This window comes from Phalangium opilio, unplaced genomic scaffold (assembly GCF_054372755.1).
Source record: "Phalangium opilio isolate 3A_F unplaced genomic scaffold, DU_Popi_V2 ptg000077l_1, whole genome shotgun sequence".
Lineage (NCBI taxonomy): Eukaryota > Metazoa > Arthropoda > Arachnida > Opiliones > Phalangiidae > Phalangium > Phalangium opilio.
The window spans coordinates 3000778-3014440 of NW_028324185.1; the positions used below are offsets into that span (position 1 = coordinate 3000778).

The 13663-nt window shown below is 43.3% G+C and overlaps 1 long non-coding RNA gene across 1 annotated transcript; it reads right to left on the minus strand.

Annotated features, from left to right (window-relative positions):
- Positions 1 to 941: 941 nt before the first annotated feature.
- LOC149656794 (uncharacterized) lies at positions 942 to 1675 on the minus strand. Its single transcript, XR_016370025.1, has 2 exons — positions 1496 to 1675; positions 942 to 1422 (listed from the first exon to the last, which is right to left on the minus strand). It is a non-coding gene; the product is annotated as an uncharacterized LOC149656794 (long non-coding RNA).
- Positions 1676 to 13663: the final 11988 nt, after the last annotated feature.

Consider the following 13663-nt stretch of genomic DNA (forward strand, 5'->3'; position numbering starts at 1 on the left):
GTCAAACTCGGAGGTGAGATCTCGCCAAAAATATCATTTAGATTTTTGAAATCGTCTTTTCCCATTGCAAATCCTACGAATTCGTTTCTTTTAGAATTTCAAATAACCTTTTCAGTTACTTTGACTTCGTAATATATCAACACTCCTTCCCCTAAGGGTTTTTTATCCCCATGCTGAATCTTCTCTTCTGTAAATGTTTTGTATTTATCGTCAATCCCTGGTTTATGATGAAACTTTTTTAGCATTGCTTGAAGAGGTAATTGTAAAATCTCAAAATTTCTCAGAGCATTGTAAGCTTCGTTGCTACGGCAATAAATGGCAAGAGCGATACGTAGAGTAATTGCGCTTCATTTATTAGATTTTTTCCCTGTTTTACATTTAATCCGGTCCTTTAAAATTTTTTTTGTCTTGATTCTGCTTAATCTCCGAGTCTCTATCCCAAGCTCGACGAAGGCATCGGAAAAATCTTTATTTATTTTCTCCATAATTTTTTCCATTTCTTCAGAATGGTTTTTAGCTAAAGTTGCATCACGCTTTTTAAGATCATTTTCTAGCTTTGTGACTTTACGAACCAGTTTTTCTCACATTGCATAAGAGCGATATCCTAATATTCTTGCTCACAGGGGTTAATTTTCCCATACCATAGTTGCTCATAATCCGCTGGCGTTTATATTTTCGGTTTGGTGACTCTAGTAATTTTCTTTTGCACGCTCTGGAATAACTAGCGCTTGCAATTGCGCAATCCTTGCATTGTTTCACTCTTAAATTTTTGTTAAGCTTCTCAACCTCGTAATACACTAAACATTTGGTTGATTGGTACCTTCAAAAGGATAATTTAAGTGTGTTACACTTAGGGTCTTAGCTAGTTCTCCACCTTGTTTTGGTAAGATTCCTGGACAAAAGACATGATTACCAACAGAAGAAAGTTTATCAAGTTGTAATTTTAAAAGTTTCTCGTTAACTTGGCTTTCGTTTAATACTTGAAATTTCTCGCTGAACAAAATGTGATAAGTTAAAGTTCCGCTAATTTCAATTGTTAGGAAAGCCTGCTGACTCATGATTGAACCGAGTAAACCGACACTTTTCTTCCTCGTAACCAACAAGTAATCTTAGTTGTGGTGAGAAAGTTTAGTCTAAGAATAATAGAAACAGACAGATCAATAATTTAATAGACAGTTGCATTACTTTTTAATACAATAAAACTTGCTTCACTGAATATAAAATACAAAACCACTTTGGTTGACTTTCATTTTCCGCTGATGATTGGGAGTCTCGGGAAAAGTTGATTATCTGGGATAGCGTTGTTACAGAATCGATATTTCCAGGCATATGACAGCATTGAGTTGTTACAGACCTAGGTTGCACTGTTGGTGTTTGTCTAATTTGTCTAGGCACATACCAGCTTTGTTTCGGACGGGTTTACTGTTTTTGTCGACGTCACAATAAATACGATCAGTGAAAAGTACCAATGATTTCGATTCACAAACAACTTCACCCAAATCTGTCTTCAGTTCTCCTAGTCCAAATGATATGGCGATGGCCCCCGCTCCCGTTCACCACCCAAAGACTCCAGCTTTGGACCAATTTGGCTCAAGTCCTCCTCCTGAGAGCTCCCAAGTCGATTCTGTGCAACACCACAACAATACCAGAAAGCTTAATGCTCTCCTTTTCCATGTACCGGACTATGAGGATTTCGAAGACGATTCTTACTATGTCTTTGGGTTACTACAGGATATGAACTTTACCTACTCTGACTGTTGTCAAATCGGGATTGACCCATCGGTAAATAAAGATATGTACGCAACCGACCCAAATCGCGCGCCTGCGGATTTGACAATCCCCGGCTAAGACGTGAAAAACTGAACCAGAGACCCCACATGGACAACACCGCCGCAGATCAGATCGATCCCGGAATGGAAATCCACAACCCAATTATTGACATCCACTACAGATCCTTCATCAAGACGTAAGCCACATCCCAAGACCGACGAACTCCCCGCAACCGCACCACTATCGTACAACCACACCACCATTGGACCACCGCATCGCCATCCCAAGGAACAGTTATCCTCAACAGCTGAAGACGCGCTATGCAGACTCGCTTTAAATCCTTTTTTTATTTAACTTTATACCAATGTATAATTTTTCTTTGGGGGGTGGAATGCAACGGTTTAGGCCAACCGTTGCAGACGACCCATTGCAGACGAAAGTGGACGAAAGCCTCACATTTTAAAACCGCCGGTTTATGCTCAGTCCACTGCCGTCGCGTAACTACCTCAACCCCAAACATCCTAGATCTTTCCGGTTGCCACCCTTCCCCCTTTTGCGGATAGGAGTTAGCATCCAATGGAATTATATATAAAGAGAAATTTTCTATTGTATAAGGCAGTTCTCATTTACACCCGGGTAATGTAGTCGTTATTATTTACTGGTTCAGTCTCTTCAGTTATGTTTAATTTTTATTTAGTTTATGTGAATAAAATCAAGCTTTGATTAACCGCTTGCTATGCCTTCTAATTTAAGTTAAAGGATTTGAATACCCTTGTCAACGGAACTCGGAACGGAACGGACACAACCTTTTTTCCGTTACAATAAGGCGATTGATTCACGATAAATGATAAGAAAACCTGAAGCCTTGCCATTGGGAGGGTAGACTTTCTCGTAACCCTAGCCGATCGCTGAATACTTCTTAATCCTAACGATGATAATGGAGTATAAGCTAATATTGCTCTCTGCGGACACGTTTGCTTGGATTTGACAACTGCCAACGCGGTGACAGACACACAGACAGTTTTACCCAGTGTAATACCTCTCCGAGACGTCATGTTATAGGTGTACAGAACATTTTCGACTCAAAATTGGTTTCCCATAGAACTAATGCCATTGTATGTATGTACTTTAGTCCTTTAATTGCGCTTTTTGAAACATCGTGTAAAACGAATTACCAAAAGATCCTCGTCGTGAAAAACCGATTTCCTTATTTTTTCATCGCAAGAACTGGGAGCGTGTTTAATGGTGAGTCTTTCATCGGCCGAATTAATAAAGGTTACGATGGTTGTCAGAACAGCTCCTCTATAGCGATCTAATTCAACGGCATTAGGATTTAGTCCTTTGCTATGTTTAGGACCTTTCAAATCAAATTTCTCCAAATCTTTGGGATTCATTGAACCAATCTCGAATTTATAAACGTTCTCGACGTCAATTGCGCGATAAGCCCATGAATGCGCCGTACGACATTCGACATTAGGAGGTAAAATCGTTATTGCTTGATTGCAAACTGACCTAGGATAATGACAATGCACCTCGTTATGATAAGCAATAACTAAATTGGTAATGGATGATAAACGTTAAGTACCTATTGAAAACTATGCTCAACAATTTTTGCCCCGGACGTTTTTTGGTGTATTCGACTAAAGTCGATGTTTTACCGGTTCCGGCATAAGCAACAATTTTAACGATTTGATTTGGAGCTAGTTCGTGGTTTATGATACGGATTTGTTGACTGGTTAGACGCGTTCTCCCATCTCTAATACATTGAAATTTATAATATATTTATGGGGTAATTTGCAGACTCGGTAACTAGGGATAACGATGAGTCAGACAATGTCATATTTGTGAACAGATTACCATCTTATTTTACAAGATTTATAGCTTTGCCCTTGCGTATAACTACACCCACTTAGCCTTTTTACTTTACATAGATTTTATTGGATGGGGGATAATAAACCTTTTCAGCGTAAAACAGGGGCTTGCCAAAGTTACCAACCCTCGCCATCGGGACGTACAAGCCATCAGTCTCCGCGCACTCTCATGATACAAAGAGACTAAAGCGCAGGCGCCAAAAAGCAAGATGGAAGGCAAATTTACCCCCCTAGTCTTTTCACTTCAATACCCCTAGTCCCAAGACAAGTTAAAATACCCGTATTTATCACTGCATTGCTGTCCAACATTACTCCGTCTCGCAATTTACATATCTTTCTATTTTCCAAACCACGAGTTTTCGTAATGATATAAGGCATATTACAACCTATAATGAATGCTAAAATCGATTGAGAATTTCATTTCATGTTAAATTTACCCAAGAAATTGTAATCTTTTAATCGCGCGCTCTCGTTGTTACCCGAAATCACACGACTACGTAGTTAAATTCATTAAATATATTTATTATGACATTAATCCGGTTAATTTATATTTACAATCCGTTAGTAACATTAATATTTATATTATAATCCGTGAAATAACATATAAACAAGTAAATAAAGTTAATTAGTCTAATCAAAATCATTAAGTGGTCTCGATCCCGGTACTCCTCCAACTGCCCAGATTCCCGGGCTACGTTTGATTATATCCCCTCGGGCCTCCGGTGATCGGCCAATCCCGGCTCTCGAGCAGACGACAGGTCTAACGTTTAGCTTCCTGGGCCGTCTAGCGGGGATCCCTGGTATCGATTATGTCGCTCCCCCTAGTGGTGAACTCTGGTAACGGGCTCCCCGTTACATCCTCCCCCTCTGCAAGGAAGAAGCAGAGGCCCCGGGTGATGAGGAAAACGGCCGGGTAACGCCGTCGGGAGTATCTGCGAATAATAGGAAGGGAAAACACAACCCAAACCTGGGAACCAAATACAAAACTCGGATCGACCTTGGGGAAGGGTACAAAAAAATATTCACTTTTTTTTTTTTTTTTTTATGACAAATCAAAAAGAAGCAACAATAAACGCAACAAACAAGCACCCAAAAAAATGATTAAATCGTGATCTGACTGGGTATGCTTCACCATAGAGCATGGCGAACGATCTCAAACGGGGGATACGCAAACGGTTGGGGCTTCATACTAAAATTCTGCATTCCCAACCGACGGGCTTGGTCGCGATGCGTTCCGAGAAAAGCTGAAATCTGTTTGTATGATCGTAACTTCTCCCTAACGGGTTCCGGGGTATAATAATATACGTCCCCAATTCGACCTCCGGTATCCTTTCTCAAAACTATTTCCCGTTTCCACCCATATCGAAAGGGAGCCATCAACACATTGTCCTCATCCTCCTGGTCTATCTCCGAAACCGGGTCCCTCTGACTACCACGTTTCCGCCTACCCTCACCGGAAGGACCTGCCACAGCTAGGTCCACCCCTTCCTGTTCCTGATCTCGAACCCGGCGTCGGAGGTTATATTCCCGCCGTGGTGTCGGGGTGGGAAGGAAGTCATGTACTACCGAATAGCTATAATTCGGATCGGGTATATCCGGGTCTACACCTAGCGTTGTTGGTGGCCCCTCACCGGTCCCTACAGCCTGGCTTTGACGGGGCCGGAAGTCATATACTCTAACGGGTACCGTATCCCAGACATTCCCCTGTCCTTCCCGGGAATCGGCCTCGTCAAACGACCTTTCATCTTGCGTGACGACCATCTCAAGTCCCTGTTCCTCATCTGGGTCTACGCCGTTCTCCATGTCCGGTGTTACCGGTGGGATTTCTATCTCTGTGGCTTCTTGGGTCTCAAGGACCACAGAGTTCAACAGTAGTTTCAACTGATTGATATGCCAAGTACCGGCTAAAGCACCTGACTCCAAATCCATGATAACATAGGAAACTGGTGATATTTTTTCTACTACCCGATAGGGACCCTCTCAAGCTGGAGCTAACTTAGCCGAGAACTTAGCTGCAGCGTTCGACAAGCTATGTCCTACTTTCCATACTAACTGCCCCACTTCTAGTTCCCCATCGGAATAGTTCCGGTCATAAAAACGTTTTTGTTTAGCACTGGCTTGCTCATTCATCTCTTGCGCAAAGTCAATGGACAACTGCCATTCCCGGAGGGGCCCATCCTCATAACCCCTTATTTCTCCTTCTATGTCCTCAGGGACTCCGGCAAATGTACGCTCATCCCAGGGTAACGTCGGCTCATAACCATGATGTAAATAAAACGGAGATGAACCAGTGGAAATATGTATGGCACTGTTAATGGCCAACTGAATAAGGGGCAAGCTTTCGTCCCACTTCGTATGGACATTCCCGGTATAAATACTCATTATTTCACCTATAACCCTGTTTGCGCTTTCTGTCATATTCGCCTGGGGATGATAAGGGGATGTGAATTTTAACTGAATTTTTAACATGTGACATAAGCGCTTCCATAAGACAGATATGAACTGAGGTCCATTGTCCGATAATAAAGCAGTCATCGTACCATGACGTGAAACATACTGTAATAAAATCTTACATAATATAGGGGCGGTAACACTTCGTGCCGGGAATAGCTCTACATACTTGGTAAAATAATCTACCATTACCACTAAGAACCTATTCTGGGATTTCGTTACTGGTAAAGGACCCATAATATCAATCCCAACTAAGTCCCCGGGATGGATTTTATGCGAGGGAATCATTAAACCTGGTTTCTTAGTATTTCTACTCTTATATCTCTGACAAGTTTCGCATCCCCGGACATAATCTTGAACCAGGGAATACAGTTTAGGATGATAGTATTTAGCTTGCACCCGTTTATACGTTGCGGTGCGACCTCTATGACCTGAGAGCGGATGGTCATGGTAGGCTTGACATACCCGTGGTACTATCGTGGTTGGAATAACTACCTTTTCCGGTTGAAAACCCTGCGCTATCCGGTATAACATGTCATCTTTTAGTACATATAATTTTGACGCTTTTCCATTTTCTAAGTCCTGTCTAATAGACTGCCAGTACGGATCACTAGCCTGTGCTAGCTTAATATCGGCCTTAGTTGCTACGTCTAACGGGAGACCTAACGCTACCAGGTTACACGATACCATATTGACCCGGACTTCCTGGCCCTTCGAACCGGGCGACTGATCTATGTCGTCCGTTTCTAAAACCTTTGGACTGACTGTGTCCAAATCTGATACCGGGCATCGCGATAAGGCATCGGCAACCACGTTTTCTCTTCCGGATTTATGCAGGATTTCGAACGGCATAAATTCCTGTAATTCCAAGGCCCACCGCATTAGCCGACTTTTCTTGTCCTTTAAGCGTAGTAACTAGCATAACGCCCTGTGATCCGATAAGACAGCAAATTCCCTGCCCTCTATATAGTGGCGAAATTTACGGACGGCTTCTACAACCGCTAATGCTTCCTGCTCAGGAGTACTATATTTCAGTTCCGAAGGTCTTAGGAGACGACTGGTATATGCTAGGGGAACTTCTACTTCCCCTTGGATCTGGGTTAACATACCCCCGATACCGATGCCACTCGCATCCGTGGTAACAATAAACTTCCCACCGGGGGTCGGGGCTTGTAACATAGCTACGTCTGCTATGGCCTACTTTAACCCTTGATAAGATTTCTCTTCCTCATCTCCCCAATGCCATCGCTGGTGTTTACGCTTTAAACGATTAAGAGGGGCCGTCAGATCCGCGAAATGAGGGATAAACCGGGAGTGAAACCCGCACATTCCCAAAAAGGATGAAACCTGTTTTATGGTTCGTGGTCTGGGGAAGTTTCTAATTGCGTCTACTTTCTCTGGGTCAATCTGTACATAGCCGAGTACCGCAACCTTCGAAACTCCAAAACTCGATTTTCTTAAATTAAACGTTAAACCGGCGTGTTTCAGCTGTGAAAACACATACCGGAGAGCTTCCAGGTGTTCCTCCCAGCTTGCATTAGCGATGACAATGTCATCCAGGTATACACCGACCCCAAATTGTCTTGCATACTTCAAAACATTATGCATCAACCGAGAAAAGGTGGAAGGGGCATTCTTTAACCCGAACGGCATTACGAGCCATTCAAAGTTTCCCTCCCTGGTGACAAATGCCGTTTTTTCGATATCATCCTGGTGCATCTCTACCTGCCAATATCCGGACTTTAGGTCAAGCTTAGTGATATATTTGGGCTTTCCCATAGAATCTATGATATCTTCGATGCGTGGCACCAGGTAGGGATCATCTATCGTAACACTATTCAATCGGGTAATGTCTATACACATTCGTTTCTCGGTTGTGTTTTTCTTTCCCACCACTATAGTCGGCGACGCCCACGGACTAACGGAAGGCCGAATTAACCCCTGTTGCAACAATTCCCTGACCTGATTATCTATTTCTTCATTAGCCATACGGCTATGGTTATAAGGTTGTCGGTAGATAGGGACAGTCCCCGGTTTTAACTTGATACGGTGTCGTAATAGGTTAGTTCTACCCGAACGACCGGAGAAAAGGAAGGAAAATTCTTGACAGATTCTCATTAAGTCTTCCACTTCTTGTTCCGTCAGCGTACCCATGTTTAACTGGGACATATCCACTGTCCCTGTGTCAAGTTCTTGGTTCTGAGTGAACCCGGGCGTATGATCTTTCAAATAAATGAGGGGAAGAGTATATCCACAATACCGGAATTCGTTACGTTCATGGTCGATGCTAGCTCGCAGCTCGTCCAATAGGTCCATTCCCAGGATAATTGGGAATTCTATATCTTTCAAAACATGAAAGCGTACCGGTATTGTGCCCATTTGCCTCCCCGAATCTATTTCCAAATCAATATAACCCACCGAAGTTGTAATTACACCCTTTTGTACACCCTTGACCATCTTCGACTGGGGAAAAACCAACGAAATGACTCCCAGTTTATGTAAAACTCCCAGGCGACAATACCATGATCCGCCCCACTATCAAGAAAAGCAATACATGGTTTGCAAGCGATCTGAATTACTATACCCTTGAGTCGACTGTCATTAATACTATCCCTCCTGACTGAATTCATGTGAAGAAGGTCTTGTGGGTTCCGGCGCACATCCTGAGACCCTTCCAGGATATGTCCTAAGCGTTTCCCGAACCTGGTGCCGGGCCTTGTGGAGCAACAGGTGGAAGCGCAGGTAAATTTCTCGATTGAGGCGGGCGAGGTGGTGTGCCCGCGGGTCTGGGGCAATCCCGACGAAGATGGCTGAAGCTACCACAACGATAGCATGCCTGGGATAGTGGTGGTCCATTATGGGCACTCGTCTGTCCGGTATTGCTGGCCGTTGTCCCAGAAGGACCGGAAAAACGCACCCTTGGGCCAGGACTTGAAGGATATCCCCCTGTTCCACCCTGGGCATACTTTCGGTCAAAACCGCTCTGAATGCGCTTAAACTCTCGTTGCACTTGAGCCATGGTACGGCACAAATCCTCCGGTAACAGCAAGGTGATTTCCGGTAAAAAATTGGTAATTAAAATTTCGACTAACTCGTGTTCGTCTAGAGGGTTGACTAAGGTTTCATTCAACTGGACGACCCGTCTACGGTATGATTGTAGATCTTTCCCTACAACCTGTTTTATACTATAAAGAGCGACCCTTATCTCTCGGTCCCTTCGGGGGGTCAAATACTCTTGCTTGAATTGTTGAAGAAAATATCCCCAATCCCCGGGACGATTAGCGTAGCGACTGAGGGTTTCCCACCAGCTGAGGGCGTCTTCTTTTAATGACAGGCAGGGGTATAAATAACTCTAGGTCCTGGACCTCAAACTAATGATACTGAATAAACATTTCCATTTGGCGTAAATACAGCTTGGGATCATCCCGACCCGAGAAGCTTGGCAACATTATAGACTGTCCCAGAACAGGGTTATAACGTGAACCGCCAGCGGGGGGTCGACTATGTGTACCGGGATAATTGGGTATCCTGGCGGGGACATAGTAGTTCCAGTCACTCTATGAGTTACTCGGGGTGGCGTTAAGGCGGATGCACACATACGCCGCTGAGCCGTTGCCGCTCCCCGTTGTCGCCGGCGCGCATGCGCTAAACCATCTCGGTTCGTGCCGCGCTGTGTTCCGCTTGCCGCTCGTGAGCCGCGACGAGAATAGGATATTTTTCTATTTTCGCCGAAGGGAACGGAACGGCGGAGAAGCGCAATCCAATCACGACAGTTTATACGATCACGTGGTTTCTTTAGAAAGCAGACAAATATATTATTATTATTATATATATTTATTTATATATATTATTATTTTATATAATATATATTATTATTATTATATATATTTATTTATATATATTGTTATTTTATATAATATATATTTTTATTATATATATTTATTTATATATATAATTATTCTATAATTATTTATACATATTATTATTTTATATAATATATATTTATATATATTTATATATATAATTATTCTATAATTATTTATACATATTATTATTTTATATATATATTTTATTTATATATATATATATATATATATATATATATATATATATATATTTTATTACATAATTACATGCGGTCCGTATATAGTGTATAATATGGATTTGGAAGTCTCCTTGTTGCCGCCTCTTGAGAAATATACCTTTAACCCACTTGGTTGTCTCTCTATTGTTTATATTATTAACAAGTAAAGATAATAATAATTTTCGTCGCCTCAAGGTCAATAAATGGGAACCCATTTTACCAAAGTATTCGTCTGCTACTGGTTTTCATTATATTTTGTGCCTACAACGCCACCTATATCTATGGCGTCAAACCAAACTGTAGGTGTGCATGATTTTCCGCTGACGCGCTCCGTTGGCCGTTGCCGCTACCGTTCCGTTTACCGCTCCCAAACCCATGTATGCATCCGCCTTTAGTGGTGGATTGACCACCTGAATATTCTGAGCTAGGGCAGCAGGGGGTGAGGGATTGGTCCCCATAGTCCGATGAGTTACTGGAGGTGGTGTTTGAGGCGGATTGACCACCGGAACATGCTGAGCTAGGGCAGCAGAGGGTGAGGGATTGGTCCCCATAGTCCTATGAGTTACTGGAGGTGGTGGTTGAGGTGGATTGACCACCGGAACATGCTGAGCTAGGGCAGCAGGGGGTGAGGGATTGGTCCCCATAGTCCGATGAGTTACTGGAGGTGGTGTTTGAGGCGGATTGACCACCGGAACATGCTGAGCTAGGGCAGCAGGGGTGAGGGATTGGTCCCCATAGTCCTATGAGTTACTGGAGGTGGTGGTTGAGGCGGATTGCCCACCGAAACATGCTGAGCTAGGGCAGCAGGGGGTGAGGGATTGGTCCCCATAGTCCTATGAGTTACTGGAGGTGGTGGTTGAGGTGGATTGACCACCGGAACATGTTGAGGTGCAGCAACAGGGGGTGAGGGATTAACACCTATAGTTCTATAAGTTACCCGAGGTGGGGTTTGTGGCGGGTTAACCACCGAAACTTGCTGGGGTAGAAGAACCGGGCCCCTACCCGAGCTATTGCCCGATGCTACCATGCGATGGAATTCCCCTGGAGAATTACGACGTTGTGGTCTAGCCGGACTATTAGATACGACACCCTGATTCCTTGGTATTGAGCAGAGGGGCGGGTTGACAGTTCCTGGCTGGACAAAGGAAACAAAAGGGGGGGGGGCAGAGGCTAAAACTTGTCTCTGATGTAGGGGTGATGAAGTTCTCAGTACCGGGATATTTGACGATGGGGGTACCCGTAAAGGTGATAACGGGGTAACTCCTTTCGGTGGCTCCCGAGGTGGGACATTCTTCCCTTGATCTTTACTAAAATGACCTACGTTGGCCCTGATTCTTTCGGCTTCAACTCTAGCCCAGACCTGCCATTCTTTACGCCGTTGCATATCAACGGTGTCTAAATCAGATGGTGGTAAATTACTGCCCGACCGGGATGATTTACCGGAATTGGCCTTATTTGAAGGTCCTGAGTCTCTAGAGCCCTTACTTTTAGGCTCACAATCTTTGAGGAACCGGCCCATTAATTCAGAAGAGCCGGAACGAAGTGGCAACTGACACGCTATACCAGGGGTTGGATTTAACGTCAAGGGTATAGGAAGCCCGGTATGGTTAACATTGCCAGGCGGCAACGTAGGATGAATAATCGGTCGAGGTGGAGGTATATTAAATCCATGTAACGGGGTGTGTCGATCATATCCCACAGTCACACCGATTTCCCGGCATATCAAATAGCCCACATATCCCAAAGTCACCGTAACCGAAAATGGGATAAAATAAGGGAGAATTAATTGATCCCAAATAAAAAAGATCCCCATTTTGAATTAATAAAAAATAAGAAAGCCACTTAGATTGATCAACACGTTGACAATAAGACCAAGGCCCAAGTTGGCAGCCCCCGAAGGTAGGCTAAACCGATGCGCAATGACTCAGCCCGGTAACTATATCGACCGAGGCTTAGGACAAACGGTTTACGGTTCTTTCCGATAATTAAAAGTGACCCTAATTAAGAGTTAAAGGCATAACCCTACCGAGAAATTGGCGATAATGTAATAAGGCAAAGGCCGTCAGGAAAATAATAAAGAAAACGTTCTTCGTAGTCGGGCGAAATCAAAATCGTGTGATAGAAATCAGACAGCAGTCAACATGAAATGGCTTCCGAAAGAATACTGGGGTGCTAGCAAATTCCGACACAAAGAAAACCTAAGCCCCACCCTATCACGCGGTCCCGAGAGCAAGAGATAGCCCACTGGGGAATCCTACACAGCCCCTTTGCTCACGCCCACCGGGCAAAAATACAGAGTGTACAAAAACCGAGTAAAGAAATTTGCAAGATTGACTTATCGTTCGTAGATTCCTGGTTGGCCGTGCTGGTAGAATGTTCCCGTTGACTGCGGAACACCCTCAAAGATCCCCCCAGGCCGGATCAGGGGCTCACTGCAGGGTGTTCAAATTCCCACGTTGTGCAGAAGGAACACCCAAAAACGTACATCAGTCAACAAGTCCAGTAAAAAAGTTCACTCGGTGAAAACGTCCATATGAAACACAAGTCCGTAGTAAACGCAAAACCGACAAATAAAGGCGCGAAATTCAAAAGTTGTTCCTCACTCGGGGCACCATTTGTAATCGCGCGCTTTCCACTGAGACCCGAAAACACACGACTACGTAATTAAGTTAATAAATGTATTTATTATAACGTTAATCCGGTTAATTTAAATATACAATCCGTTAGTAAATAAATAATTAATATACATTCCGTTAATAACAGTAAGCAAGTAATAAAGTCAATTAGTTTATAAAATAACATTAACTGGTTCTAACTCCGGTACTCCTCCAACTGCCCTGATTCCCGGGCTACCTTTGAATTATATCCCCTCGGGACTCCGGGGATGAGCCAATCCGGAGGCGAGCAGACGACAGGTCCAAGGTTCAGCTTTCTGGGCCATCTAGCAGGGAACTCCGGTATCGGTGTAGCTTACTCCCTCTGGTGGTGAACCCTGGTAACGGGCTCCCCGTTACATTATTAAATGCGACAGCCTTAATAACACACATTTGAATCCTTAGTTGTATTAGAATTTGCATTTCAAATAGCGTTTAAAAAATAAGATTCCTATTTCCATTAAGAGAACCGCAGCAGAAAGGCATAATCCGTTGAATAACTTTCGAAATGAGACTGCAACTTCTTTGAACGATATGGGTGAAATCTCTTTCACGGGTTCAGTCCATTTTATCAAGTCAATCTTGTAGGATGGCTTCCGGAGTTCGTAATGCAGTCGATTGGTCTCGAAGAACATGGTTATTCTGTAAGATGTTTAATTCGACTTTAGAATATTAAGTTAAGAAAATGGATTCCAGAATTTGACTGTTATTGACTTCATCTACCCTCAGGGAAGTGCACTAAAATGCTAAAAGTCTATTTCGGAAAAAATTGTTCAAGCTCACTGCTAACATACCAAAAATACTTTCATCCTTTCTAAAAAAAATTTTTAGGT